The 15,656-nt window shown below is 37.4% G+C and overlaps 1 protein-coding gene across 5 annotated transcripts in view; it reads left to right on the top strand.

The window, feature by feature from the left end:
• EHBP1 (EH domain binding protein 1) overlaps nucleotides 1-15,656 on the top strand; it is a 479,572-nt gene that overhangs the window by 32,001 nt on the left and 431,915 nt on the right. For all 5 annotated transcript variants that reach the window (XM_070572563.1, XM_070572581.1, XM_070572545.1 and 2 more), the window contains one exon: nucleotides 1,163-1,300. The gene's annotated coding sequence lies outside the window, so the exon portion shown is untranslated. The remainder of the gene's footprint in view (nucleotides 1-1,162; nucleotides 1,301-15,656) is intronic.

Genomic DNA, 15,656 nt, shown 5'->3' with positions numbered 1-15,656 from the left:
TGAGTTTGGGATTCTTCACAGAATGATAGGATAGTGTTTCCCATAAGGTAAGTTATTCTCTGCAGATGCTCACCACTGTATAAACCACATACCTGGAGGGAAACCTGGGGATTATCTAGCCTACCTCCTGCTTTTTATAGGCAAAGAAATTAAGGTAGAAAGAAACTAAGTAACTTGAGCAATGACACTTCAGGCACTGAGTGGGCAGCTGAAATAGGTCTACGTACCACCTGCCCTGAATGTATAAAAATAATGCCTCTTGGAGATGCCAGAAAGGACTAAAATATGTTCTGTTCTATTTTATACTACAGGACTAAATCTGTTTATGTCAAGTTGCTAAACCATTCAGATATAAAATAAAGAAAAAGGTTTACTTTTGTATGTTTGAGAGACATGGTGAGACCAGTCCACAAATATAACTTCTCTTTTAGTTTCTGTTTCACTGCCCTTTTTGTTTCCAAAGAGATCAGAGATGGAGAGAAATACACTGACTTATTCTATGATGGCCTATATAGCCTGAAGCTTGGTCTAGGGTCCTTTCCACTACAGCACTCAGCTCATCCACCATCCCTTTCCCAATAGTTCCAATATTTTGACCTTCCTATGAGATGTCAAGATTCATGTGGCTGCTTGGATAGGACTGGCAATGGGACAGGGAGAGACTGGGCCAGGAGAGGCTGTTAAATCCGGCCATCCTTAGGTCAGCTTAGTGTAAGGAGGAAATGGCTTTCTGTAGACAGATGCAACTCTGAGCTGCCAAGGAGCCTGATGGCATGGTAAAGGAGGTAGCTCTCTAAATATTGGAAATCCCAAACCCTTGGAAGGTGATGGTGCATAAAGAAAGACCTTGGACTTTGCAGTAAATGGACTTGGCTTAGAACCCCAACCATGCTTCTTAGTAGCAGTGAGACTTTGCAAATTTATTTTAACTTCTCTAAGCCCTCAGCTTCCTCTTCTGTAAAATGTGGTTGTAAAGATGCAATGAAATAGGGTATGTAAAGAACCCACCAAATGCTTAATAAATTTTAGTTTCTCTTTTCTTCACTTTAAATTCCATAGGTTCCTCCCATCTGAGGCCCTCTCTATTCACATCCCCATGAAATGGCTCTGCTAAATGCTTAATAAATTTTAGTTTCTCTTTTCTTCACTTTAAATTCCATAGGTTCCTCCCATCTGAGGCCCTCTCTATTCACATCCCCATGAAATGGCTCTGCTAAAGAAAGACGCAAGCTTTTGCTGAACCACCCTTGAAGAAAATCTCCTTGGAATTTAGACTTACATGTTCAGAAGGAGTTACATGGTAAGCCAACACTATTGGTTTTTTCCTAGTTTTATTGAGGTATAACTGACATATAACATTGTATAAGTTTAAGGTATAAAACATAATGATGTGATATATGTATATATTGCAAAATGATTACCACAATAAGATTGGTTAACATCCATCACCTCACATAGTTACAAATTTTTTCCTTGTGATGAGAAATTTTAAGATCTACTCTTTTAGCAACTTTCAAATATATAATAGAGTATTAACTATAGTCATCATGTTGTACATTACATCCCCGGAATTCCTTTATCTTATAACTGGAAGTTTGTGCCTTTTGACCACCTTCACCTAATTCCCCCACCTTCCCATTCCCTTCCTCTGGCAACCACAAATCTGATCTCTGTTTCTATGAGTTTGGTTTATTTAGATTCCACATATAAGTGAGATCATATAGTATTTGTCCTTCTCTGTCTGACTTATTTCACTTACCATAATGCCCTCAAGTTTCAACCCTGTTATTGCATATAGCAAGATTTCCTTCTTTTTTTATAACTGAATAGTATTCTACTGTATATATATATATATATATATATATATATATATATATATACACACACCACAATTTGTTTATCCATTCATCTGTCAATGGGCACTTAGGTTGTTTCCATGTCTTGGCTATTGTAAATAATGCTGCAATGAACATAGGGAGTGCAAATACTCCTTCGAGATATTGATTTCTTTTCCTTTGGATATATACCCAGCAGTGGAATTGCTGGATCATTTGATAGTTCTATTTTTAACTTTTTGAGGAACCTCCATACTGTTTTCCATAATGGGAGTACCAATTACATTTTACATTTATTTTACATTCCCATCAATGGTACACAAGAGTTCCCTTTTCTCCACATCCTCACCAGCATTTGTTATTTCTTGTCTTTTTGATGATAGCCATTCTTACAAATGTGAGGTGATATTGTGGTTTTGAGTTGCATTTCCTTAATAGTTATTGATGGCCAACACTATTGTGACAAGGGAAAAAATTATTTGTGACAGAGAAAAATTACTTGCAATTTATAATACCCAGCTGATGCCAAAGGAAGTTCTTTGTTTGCAGAACAGAGTGATGAGTGTGAGGATGCAAGGTTAAGAGAGTTCACTAAATTGTTTTGCATTAGAAAATTTTTATTTATTTATTTTTTGCAGGCAGTACAGGGGGAGGGAAGAGCAAAAGGACAATACAGTGAGATCCAGAACCAGGGAAAACTTGGAGCCTATGTGTGGACAAGATTAAAGGGTGAAGAGGTAGTAAAGAGGAACTTAATGGGGAGAACTGAGATGTTTAATAGGAGTTTCTGTTAAAGTTTTCCATGTGGTGCTTGATATAACCCTTTCATGCATCTCTCCGTGAAATCTACAATAAATCCTATGTTTCTTGTTAATGTCTTGAGGGAGATGGAATTTGTTTTTGTTGAGAAGTGTACAAGTGCCGAGTTCTACTTCAAGGCATCTGTGAGCCCAGGACAGGGCTGCCTGTGAGGTCCAGGCATATTTGGGTTGCATTACTTAAATATCAGCATCCTCTCCTCTGACTGAAGATATGCATTATTTTTAAAAAGCAGAATGAAGAGGGGCTGGCCCCGTGGCCGAGTGGTTAAGTTCGTGCGCTCTGCTTCAGCGGCCCAGGGTTTCGCCAGTTCAAATCCTTGGTGCGGACATGGCACTGCTCATCAGGCCATGCTGAGGCGGCATCCCATGTGCCACAACTAGAAGGACCCACAACTAAAAATACACAACTATGTACTGGGGGGCTTTGGGAGAAAAAGGAAAAATTAAATCTTTCAAAAATAAAACAAAAATAAAACAAAAAGCAGAATGAAGAAACAAACACCTGGAAACTATCGTCATTGGGCCTATAACAACACAGCTCAGCTCTGAAGGAGGAAGTAGAGTTTCATCTAGCAAAGGTACCCAAAATCCAGATTTTTGCTTAACCCACAACTTACCTATGTACTTCACAAAATGGTATGGAGCTTCCACTCTAGATCTTTCTGATTTAGACAACGTCGCTTGTTCAGAACATTTACCTGCAAAATATGCTGCAAAATTTGTGTGAAAAGTCAAAGAATAAAACAGTATTCAGTAAATCCTAAGGCAGAGACTTTCAATTGACTGAGAACTCTTTTCATGCCCAGAAAGTCAGCAGCAGCAGCCTTCCGAGCTCATTTGTGAGGAAATGGAGTAATGGAATAGCTTTTCGGAGCTTCCCGCAGAGCTTGTGGTCACATTTAGCTCCATAGCTCTACTTCCCAACAATTCCCTTTGCTTTCTCACAGTGGAACAGGGCCTATTAGGAAGCAAGAAGTAGCTTTTAAGAAAAAGGTCACAGAAAAACACATACCTTGAAAAACTGATAGGAGTGGAAATTGGATACAGATAAAGATGACAGAGTCCAGGAAAGAATCAGGGAAGCTTTTAAGATTTGAGAGCAACGCGTAGCGTAGTGCTTTGAAATAATGGCTGCTCAAATGAATAAAGCTGCAGGGATTTGTTGTGGGAGCTTAATTGCTTCAAGTCTTTGGTGCCACTTCCAGAACAGCTACTATTTTAATTGGAAAATTGGTTTCTACAGAAGGACTAACAGGTACAAATGAGTGGATGGTGCTCTGCTGCAAGAACGACATAAAGATAGGCCTGAATGTGCTCCAGTGAGCCATCCCATAAGCCAGCTCTAAGAATTGAGCATCATAATGTAGAGGAAAGAGTGTAAAATGTAGAGTCAAAAGGCCTGGATGAAAACCCAAGCTGTAATGCTTGCTACCTGTCAAATACTAAGTCATTCAGTTCTTCTGAGACTCAATATCCTCTTCTATAAAATGTCACACGAATGTGATGAAGCTCAATGGATATAAAATACAGATGGAAGCACATTTAAAATTTTTTCTTAATTACAAAAGTAATACCTGTTCAATGCAAGGGACTTGCAGAACAGGAAAAGACAAAGGAAAACACCAAAGAATTACCCATAATTTTACCAACCAAGAAGGAACAGGTAGTATTTCAATATGTCTTCAGTCTTTTTTGTATGTATGCACACGCAAACACATAGCACATACTTCTTTTTAAACAAAAATAGCATTTTAACTGTGCATACTTTTTTGTAGCCTGCATTTCCACTTAGCAATATATTGCAAAATATTTCCCAGCTCAGTAGTCTTCTACTGCATGTTTAGGAAAGCACTTTTTAAATTATAAAGGGTCATTCAAATATCAGTAGTTATTATTAAAATATGAATGAATGAATACACTCATCTCCTCCTCAATATACACAAAACCCTAAGCATGTAAAAAGTCGTCCTGCATCATTCTATTGGCAATTCTCTAAATTAAACTTAAGGTGAATAGGATCATTTTTGTCTATCTTTTCTTAATTTCTTTTCCTTCTAATAACTAGGAAGACAAAAGTTACAAAATGAGATTATGTGTCAAGATATTTTATTTTAAATGCTTTTGATTTATTCTCTTCACATTTGCTTTGGCAATGATGCATGGATTCTGTTGAGAGATGCTACATGTGCACCCCGATGCTTTCCATTAACATAATTTAAAAATAATTACCCAGAAGTCTGGACCCACTGTCCCTTTGTTTTCCCTGTTCAAGGTCTTTTACTTTCATGGAGAACATGTTTGCTTTTTCTATGCACATAACTAGAAAATAAATTGCAACTCTGATTTAGAAATGGTTAAAAAATGATGAGAGGGCAAGTTAATTTGATGTGAGGATGTTTTGCCCATTTTTCGCTACCTCGTCTGTCCTGGATTGAGATTTTAGAGACTTTGATCCTCATTCTCATTCTGTTACTGTTCGTGCATCGTGGGCAAGCCACTCACCTTTCCTCCACCTTGGTTTCCTCATCTGTAAAACGTCAGGAGTAGAAGAGATCATCTCTAAACTTCTAAGCTTTTAAGGTGACGTTTGGAGAGGCCGGCAAGCATTCTGATAGTATACCAGAGATAATACAGACAGATGTGCCCTGGAACAGCTCTAACTCAGTTGCTGAAATACTGAAATCTTCTGTATCACTTATTAAAAACACTCCTGCTGGAGCTTCAAAGTGCCCCCCATTCCCTAAGCCCACCCCTTTCAACTTCCCTGGTCCTTCCTCCTGGACCCTCAGACTCCTCCAAACTCCAGCACCTAAGGGGCCTCCAGCTGGCATCCATTCTGATTACTCAGTGCCTGACTCCGTCCAGTTTTTAAATATTTTGAATATCACCCCTGGATATAAGAAGCTCCTTTTCATCCCCACTGCCCAAGGCACGCCAGCTCATGACAGAAGCTAAAGCCTTATCCCTGTGACTAAATCTTCTGAAGTTTACAAAATTGGAGACTGTGTTTGAAATTAGCCATTTTTACCTGTAGTGGGTGAAAGTAGAGTGAAAACCTTAACTGGACTTTGTTTTATTGACTTAAGTGTAATTTAAAGTAAAGTTGATACATTTATTTTTCTAAATGTGTTCAGGAGTTTTTATTGTTTTAAAAAGTAAAGTGATGTAGTAGTTAAGTTCACATGCTCCTCTTTGGCAGCCAGGGTTCATGGGTTCAGACCCCAGGTGTGGACCTACACACTGCTCACAAGTCATGCTGTGGTGGTGTCCCACATATAAGGTAGAGGAAGATGGGGACAGATGTTAGCTCAGGGCCAATCTTCCTCACCAGAAAAAAAATAAAGTGAATATTTTAAAAGCTTAGTTCTAGACGTCAAAATAGCAGGACATAGGAATGTATTCTTTTTTTAAAAAAATCTTTATTGAGGTATAAGACACATACCATAAAATTCACCCATTTAAAGTGTACATTTCGATGGTGTTTAGTATATTCATGGAGTTGCACAACCGTCATTACAATCTAATTTTATCACCCTAAAAAGCCCATACCCATTAGCTTAGCTGCCACTCTTCATTCTCCCTCCCCTCAGCCACTGGAAACCACTAATCTACTTTCCTTCTCTATGGATTTGCCTATTCTGGACATTTCATAGGAATGGAATCATACTATATGTGGTCTTTTATGACCAGCTTCTTTCACTTAACATATTGTTTTCAAGGGTATGAGTGTATTCCTGATGTTAGAATCAAACTGAAACCAGAAGCAATCCTGGCCAAAAGTCTGAAGACACAGTAATGTTTGGCTTTGGTGTCCTTGGACCCCTTCTTCCAGACCCAGCTCTCTCCTAGCCCGAGGCATTCTCTCCCCAAGCAGTTTCCCAATTCTAGTCTTGTCTCCTCTCCACAAGCAAATCTCATGCCAAATACCTCAATCCGCGGAGATCTGTTTCATCTCAAATGTCACAAACCCCCTGAACCTATGGAATCATGAGCAGTGGGGACTTCACATGCCCCTCTCCCCAGTGGTAACTACTTTAGAGGATAATTCTTTAGTAGCAATAATAGTTTTCATTTTGGAGTCCTAACCAAGGGCTGGGCTCTGCACCAAGCATTTTTATACTTCATTTTAGGTAATTCTTGCTGACCAAGGAGATGTATATCAATATTTTAATTTCACAGAGGAGAAGCTAGAGATTCAGAGAAGTTAAGTAACTTCCCCAAGGCAACCCATCTATCACATGGCAGAATCAGGGTATCCATCCTGATGTGTTTGAGATCAAGGTCCATGCTCTTAATTACTTCATTTCCTAGAGTTTAAGACACATGCATTTCATATCTTAGTGTCTCTGAAATTGGGATGCCCATTAGAATTGATGGTCTCTTATTATAACTGGCATTGGTTTTTCTTTCTTAGTGGCATATAAAATAGTGGTACATCTTACAATATCTTTGTTTTGATAAACAATATTGTCTCCCTAAAGGAATTAAACTTTAATAATGAAATTTAAGGCATTAGTGACTTAGTTAGGAGGAGAGGAGTAAATGAATTTTAAGGGGAAAATCCCCCCACAACATAGCAGTGTTTCACATAATACAGATGCCTACTTGCTTTTTCTGTAAATAAAAGTGACCTCGTAAATGCTATCCTCATAATGCCTTAGTCACAGACAATTACTCTATTTTGAAATCTCTTAAGTTTTCCATTTCAGTGTAGAGCCGTGATGGTCTTGCCACATCAATTAAAGAAGTGTCAGAGTCATTCAAATTGATTTTAATCGAATTTACTTTTTAAAAACATCATGAAACTCTTAAAAGATAATGTTCCAACTCTGAAAAAGTTGAGGAGTCATTGACCTACTGCAAATTGATATTAAGATATTAGATGCACATTTGCAATACTTCATGTATTTCTGTATTTTCTTCTCATACTTTCTTCCCACAACATTTTTGAGGAAAAAAATGAATATAAATATTTTTGCCCAAATAATTCCCTCTCAATATTTTACTTTCTGTTTTCTAGCTGAAGCGTTTCTAAGTGGAGGGCCCTCTGACCTTTTCAGAGCAGAATGAGAGTTAAATAGAAGGAAGGAGGCGGGAGAAAGCTTGGCAGCATCCACTGCAGTTTAGTTAGGTTGCTGTTCACCTCTTCTTTCCTTCTTCTGGTGTTTCTCTGCACTGAGGTCACAGGACTGTAGGCTTTCTTGTCCTATATGGAAATTCACCCACTGGAGCTGGAGTTAGGGCTTTCTTTTTCTGCACCAATCCTAAACTAGAAACTTAGAAGGAGAGGGAAAAGATAGAGGGGGAGAGGGAGAGAAGGATGGGAGGGGAAGGGGACAAGAAGGCAGGAGGTAACATGATCGGATGGTGCTTTTAAGAGCTCCCTCTGGTTGCTGTGTGAGAATAGACTAGAGGATTGTTCTTGCAGGTAAAGGATAAGATGTGGATTCTTGTCCTGACTTTACCAGATGCTGGATGACTGAGGCAATGCATTGATCTTGGTTTCCTAATGAGGTTTATTATGTCTGTTACCTTCAGCTTAGAAGTTATGAGATTCAAATGAAATGATGCATCTAAAAGGGTTTTGAAGAAGATTTAAAGGGAGACACAAATAGAAAATTAATTTAGGATGCCAAAGCGCTACATAGCAAAGCTTCTGTGATAATAATTACAACAAAACAACTACTACTTATTAAGTACAATTTTGCGTTTTGTCCTCACACTAGCAATACAAGAAAGGTATTATTAGTCCTAATTTAGAGCTGAGCAAACAGACTTAAGGAAGTTAAGCAACTTTCCCAAGTTCACAGTTGCTTAGTGACAGAATCAAGATTCAAAGTCAGGTGTGGCCAACTCTTAGGTTGCATCTTAAATCATTCTGCTTGTATCTTTATTTATCACATTTATTGTGAGAACCACAGAAAATGTAAGTGCTTAAAATAAAATAATAACTCATTTTGCCCACACATCTTATTTATGAACATGCTTTTTTTCTTTTGTGAGTTGTTTTTGGTTTATAAAACTTTTTTTTGTGCTATGACTTAGCCAGATAGCTGGAATGATAGTAGATAAGAGCTGAATGTCAACAAGTGAGCAGGTCAACCTTTTTCACTAGGCTTTGGGGCAACTGAATAATATTTTACTGTGGAACATCTGGTTGTGGTCCTCCCCTGTATTATTTACCTGATACCAATAACTTTGCTGACTTATGGAAACTTTTAAAAATTGAGATATAATTGATGTATAACATCATGTAAGTTTAAGGTGTACAACGTGTTGATTTGACACATTTATATATTGTGCTATGATTACTACTGTAGCGTTAGCTAACACCTCTATCACATCACATTATTATCATTTCTTCTTTGTGGTGAGAACAATTAAGATCTAGTCTCTTAGCAACTTTGAATTTGATAATACTGTATTGTTGACTATAATCACTGTGCTGTGTATTAGATCTCAAGAACTTATTTATCTACTAGCTGCAAGTTTGTACCCTTAAACAACATCTCCCCAGTTCTCCCAGCCCCCAGGCCCTCGTAACTACCATTCTACTCTGTTTTTATGAATTTGGCTTTTTTAGATTCCACATATAAGTGATATCATATAGTATTTGTCTTTCTCTTTCTGACTTATCTCCCTTAGTATAATGCCCTCAATGTCCGTCCATGTTGTCACAAATGGCAAGATTTCATTCTTTCTCATGGCTGAATAACATTTCATTGTGTGTGTATGTGTGTGTATATATATATATATAACACACACATACACACACACCACATCTTCTTTATCCATTCATCTGTTGACAGGCACTTAGGTTGTTTCCATATCTTGGCTATTGTGAATAATGCTGCAATAAACATGGGAGTACAGATATGTTTTCATTTCTTTTGGATATATACCCAGAAGTGAGATCGCTGGATCATATGGAAGCTCTACTTTTTATTTTTTGAGGAACCTTCGTAATGTTTCCACAGTGGCTAAACCAATTTATATTCCCAACAGTAGTGCACAAGGGTTCCCTTTTCTCCATATCCTTGCCAAAACTTGTTATCTCTTGTCTTCTTGGAGACAGCCATTCTAGCAGATGTGAGGTGATAACTCATTGTGCTTTTGATTTGCATTTCCCTGAAGATGAGTGATGTTGAGCATCCTTTCGTGTACCTGTTGGCCATTTGCATGTCTTCTTTGGAAAAATGTCTATGCAGTTCCCCTGCCCATTTTTAAATCAGACAGTTTGTTTTCTTTGTCACTGAGGTGTATGAGTTCTTTAAATATTTTGGATATTAACCCCTTATCTGATATATGGTTTGCAAATATTTTCTTCCATTCAGTAAGTTGCCTTTTCGTTTTGTTTCTTTTGCTGTGTAGAAGCTTTTTAGTTTGATGTAGTTCCCCTTGTTGATTTTTTGTTTTATTGCTTGATCTTTCGGTGTCATATCCAAGGAATCACTGCCAAGACCAATGTAAAGGAGCTTCTTCCCTATGTTTTCTTCTAGGAGTTTTATGGTGTCAGGTCTCATGGTTAAGTCTTTAATCCATTTCAAGTTAATTTTCATGAGTGGTGTAACAAAGGGATCAATTTTATTTTTCTGCACGTGGTTGTCCAGTTTTCACAATACCGTTTGTTGAAGAGAACTATCCTTTCCTGATTGAGTATTCTTCACTCCCTTTCCAAATATTAGTTGACCATATATGCAGTGGTTTATTTCTGGGCTCTCTATTCTGTTCTGTTGGTCTATATGTCTGTTTTTATGCCAGTGTCATACTGTTTTAATTACCATAGCTTTGTAGTATAGTTTGAAATAAATAAGTGTGATTCCTCCAGCTTTGTTCTTTCTCAGGATTTCTTTGGCTGTTTGGGGTCTTATTTGGCTTCATAGAATTTTTTTCCTATTTCTGTGAAAAATGCCATTGGAATTTTGATATCGATTGCATTGAATCTATAGATGGCTTTGGGTAGTATGGATATTTTAGTTCTTTAGTATTTAGTATTAATTCTTCTGATCCATAAACAAGAGATATCTTTCCAATTGTTTGTGTCTTCTTCAATTTCTTTCATCAAAATCTTGTAGTTTTCATTGTATTCTTTCAGTTCCTTGGTTAAATTTTTTTTTTTTTTTGAGGAAGATTAGCCCTGAGCTAACATCTGCCACCAACCCTCCTCTTTTTGATGAGGAAGACTGCCCTTGAGCTAACATCTGTGCCCATCTTCCTCTACTTTATATGTGGGATGCCTACCACAGCATGGCTTGCCAAGCAGTGCCATGTCCACACCCGGGATCTGAACTGGTGAACCCCAGGCTGCTGAAGCGGAATGTGCGCACTTATCCTCTGAGCCACTGGGCTGGCCCCTCCTTGGTTAAATTTATTCATAAATATTTTACTGTTTTTGATGCTACTGTAAATAGGATAGTATTCTTTATTTCCTTTTCAAATATTTTCTTGTTACTGCACAGAAGCACAACTGATGTCTGCATGTTGATTTTATATCCTACAACTTTACCGAATTCACTGATTAGTTGAGACAGTTTTTTGGTTGTGTCTTTAGGATTTTCCATATATAAAGCCATATCATCTGCAAATAATGGCAATTTTACTTCTTTTTCAATTTGGATGCCTTTCATTTCTGTCTTTTGCCTGATTGTTCTAGCTAGGACTTCCAGTATTATGTTGAATAAGAATGGTCAGAGTGGGCACCCTTGTCTTTTCCCAATCTTAGAGGAAAAGCTTTCAGTCTTTCACCTGAGTATAATGTTAGCGATGGGTTTGCTGTGTACAGCCTTTATTATGTTGAGATATGTCTCTCCTATGCACAATTTGTTGTGGGTTTTTATCACGAAAGGATGATGTATTTTGTCAAATGCTTTTTCTGCATCCATTGAGATGATCATATGATTTTTATATTTGATTCATTGTTTTTTTGATTTATATATTGACTATTGATGTGGTGTATCACATTTATTGATTGTATATATTAAATCTTGCATCCCAGGGATAAATCCCACTTGCTTATGGTGTACAATCCTTTCAATGTGTTGTTAAGTTCAGTTTGCTAATGTTTTGTTGAGAATTTTTGCATCTATATTCATCAGGGATTTTGGTCTGTAGTTTTCTTTTCTTGTTGTGTCCTTATCTGGCTTGGTATCAGGGTAATGCTGGCCTTGTAAAGTGAGTTTGGAAGTGTTCCCTCCTCTTCAGTTTTTCAGAAGAGTTTGAGGTGTTAATTCTTCCATAAATGTTTGATAGAATTCCCCAGTGAAGCCATGTGGTACTGGGCTTTTCTGTGTTGGGAAGTTTTTGATTACGGATTCAATCTCCTTACTCATTATTGGTCTGTTCAGATTTTCTATTTCTTCCTGGTTCAGTCTTGGTAGATTGTATGTTTCTAGGATTTTATCCATTTCTGCTAGGCTACCCAATTTATTGGCATATAATTGTTCATAGTAGTCTGTTATGATCCTATGTATTTCTGTGGTGTCAGTTGTAATGTCTCCTCTTCCATTTCTGATTTTATTTATTTAAGTCTTCTCTTTTTTTTCTTAGTCTAGCTAAAGTCTTGTCAATTTTCCTTATCTTTTAAAAAATCAGCTCATAGTTTCATTGATCTTTTCTATTGTTTTTCTTGTCTCTGTTTCATTTATTTCTGCTCTGATCTTTGTCATTTCCTTTCTTCTGTTAACTTTGGGATTAGTTTTTTCTTCTTTTTCTAGTTCTTCCAGGTGTAAAGTTAGGTTATTTATTTGAGATCTTTCTATTTTCTTAATATATGCATTTATCGCTATAAACTTCCCTCTCCGAGCTGCTGTTGCAGCACTCATAGGTTTTGGTGTGTCATATTTCCATTTCCATTCATTTTGAGATTTTTTTGATTTCCCTTTTGATTTCTTCTTTGACTCATCGGTTGTTCAGGAGCACAATGTTTAATTTCCACATGCTTGTAAATTTTCCGGCTTTCCTTTTGCCATTGATTTCTAGTTTCATACTGTTGTGGTTGGAAAAGATATTTGGTATGACTTCAATCTTCTCAAATTTGCTAAGACTTGTTTTGTGGCCTATCATATAATCTATCCTTGACAATGTTCCATGTGCCCTTGAGAAGAATGTGTATTCTGCTGCTGTTGGATGGAATGTTCTCTAAATGTCTATTAGGTCCATTTGATCTAAAGTATGGTTTGAGTCCAATGTTTCCCTGCTGCTTTTGTCTGGATGATTTATCCATTGCTGAAAGTGGAGTATTGAAGTCCCCTACTATTATTGTATTGTCAATTTCTCCCCTTAGATCTGTTATTATTCGCTTAATATATTTAGGTGCTCCAATGTTGAGTGCATATATATTTACAATTGTTAGATCTTCTTGATGAATTTACCCCTTTATCATTATATAACGAACCTCTCTATCTCTTGTTACCATTTTTGGCTGAAAGTCTATTTTGTCTGATATAAGTATAGTTCCCATTTTGATTTCCACTTATATGGAATATCTTTTTCCATCCCTTCACTTTGAGCCTATGTGTGTCCTTAAATCTGGAGTCTCTTGTGGGCAGCATATAATTGGGAGAAACTTTTTCACTTGAATGTTTTGGCAAAAATTCCGTCATACAGGCAAATAGAATAGGACACAGTCTATGCTTTCTGTGGAAAATAAAATTATATATATATATATCCATCCACAATGGAGTTGGGCCTGGTTTCTGAGCTTTGAGCTATTCATGGCTATTCATGGGCTTAAATTTATAGCAAAGGGTCAAATATCAGAAATTCTAACTTGTCATATATTCCTGCTTCCTCACTCCAAACTAAGCCAGTTTTGATGAAAAAAAAAATTGTACAATGTGAGTGCAGATAAAAGAGCAAACAGACTTCTTTTAATAACATGAGATTTAGGAATTAAACATAGCAGGCAGAAGATCCTGTAGGAATTTCAAGTGATATTTTATGATGGTTCACTAAAGGATGTTTTAAGCCTTGGTTTACATAGCATGCTACTTTATATAGTATTCTTTATTCTTGGGATCCCAGCAAGAGGAGATATTGTATTGATGTAGATAATCATCTCTGCCTCCTTCCTATCTGGCCAGGCAGGAAGGGAATAAACAAAAATAAAATCTAGCTCATAGGAGAAGTAGGAAAGAAATTTAAGAAGAGAAAAGGCCAAAATGAAAAAGAAATGTGAAGTAGTGAATATTTTGAATAGGATAACCTTATTATGAGTCTCCTAAAAGATATAAGCACAAGTTGAAAATACATCTGAATATTTTAACTGAACTTTCTAATTACTAATTTTATGGTCTTTGCAAGAGTCTAGCTACTACATCTTACAAAATATCCAAAGCTTTTATATACATTCATCATTTACTCTTCTTTAGATTGTATACTTACTGGTTGCTTTATTCATTATGCAGTTGTGAGGCATACGCCAGAGACTTGGCATTTAAAAGCTCCAAAAAGGCAGAGTTCTTGCCCTTGGGCTGCTTCACATTTGGTCGGAGAGTCCAGATATATAAAATGAGGACGAAAGCAATACAATGATAATGTTTCAGAAGGAAGAAATAGTAAGGGTATAGGGGGAAAAACAACAATGTTTCTGTTGCTCTTTTTAAAGAAAACTGCCTCCTAGAAAGGGTTGATTCTACTAAGTGGAAAGCCCCTTTTATAAGAAAGATGAACACTGTGAAGGGATTGACAGCGTGAGTTTGAGGGTAAAAGCTGGAAAGAGCTGAATTACAATGCTTAATAGAGGAAACGAATTTGAAGTTGTTGGTTCGATCCATGGGGGAGTGGGTGAAGATAAAGAATGGAAGGAGAGACGAGAGGAGCCAATGAGATGAAAAGAGACCAGTATTAGGTCATGAAAAGCCACAAGATGCTCACTATGCCATTTTGAAATTGTTCGTATCCTTATGACTCAAATCTCCTTTTCTCGGACCTTCCCAGCATGCTATCTATAGTAAATTTGACTCTTCTCAGGAATGCTTTGTGTGGTAGAGTAGTTTATTGTTATTTGTATGTGTGTGACAACCGAAGAAGGAGCTTTGTTTCCTTCTTTCACATCCAGTTTCACATGATGGATCTCAAAGACAACACCTGGGAAATGGAAGGCAGAGGAGGCCATGAGAACTTAAGGCTCAGAGGAGCTCACAGTAGTCTTAAAGGATTGTGGGCCATGGAATTTTACCTAGGTCTCAGGGGAAAGGAAGCCTCTGCTGACATCCAGTTTCCACAAATAAAGAGGGATACGATCTACACAAGTAGTGTGCGTGTATGTGTGTGTGAGAGAGAGAGAGAGGGGTGGGTAGTTAGAGAAGGGGAATTTTAATCCAAATCTTGGAAGACATAGTGTTTTAGAAATGGTTGCAGGATAGTAATTGGGCATTTTAGGGCGACACCTAGCATGCGCAAGGCCATTAGCAGATACTCATACACGCACATAATGTATAAATGAGGATATTTTGGCTAGAACTGGAGAGTCACTGTTTCAACATCCCTTCTTCTTTGCCTGGAAGGAATTCATTTTCAATTCCTCTTCAAGTTGCTAACAGTTCAATAAGAAACAAAGCCCAGACCAGTGGTTTGCAAACTCGTTTTTAACAACAGAATCTTATCTTCAAATACAATTTTATCCCAAAGTGCAACATGTAAAACAAATAAATACTCAGTTGCCCTGGTTCAGGGGGAGGAAGTCTTGTCCTTTTGTGCTCTGCACCCCCACATCCCTTAGAATTCCTGGGGCTCCAGAGAAAACAGCCTGAAAACCACAGCCCTAGAACAGGAGAAATGAGACTGTCTCACCGATCTTTCTTGATTAAAATATACTGACATTGCCAGGAGAAATTCCATTTAGAAGTTTGTGCCAGAAAATGAAAAAGATCGATAACATCTAGTGTTGGCAAGGGAATGGGGAAATGGACACTCCTGAACACTGTTGGGGAGGGTAGAAATTGGCACAATCTTTCTGAAGACAATTTCTCAGTATTTTAAATGTATGAGCCATGTGATC

Source organism: Equus przewalskii, chromosome 14, assembly GCF_037783145.1.
Source record: "Equus przewalskii isolate Varuska chromosome 14, EquPr2, whole genome shotgun sequence".
NCBI classification, from domain to species: Eukaryota; Metazoa; Chordata; class Mammalia; order Perissodactyla; family Equidae; genus Equus; species Equus przewalskii.
Note: the sequence above shows the minus strand (reverse complement) of the source record. Positions and strands in the feature narration are given on the sequence as shown.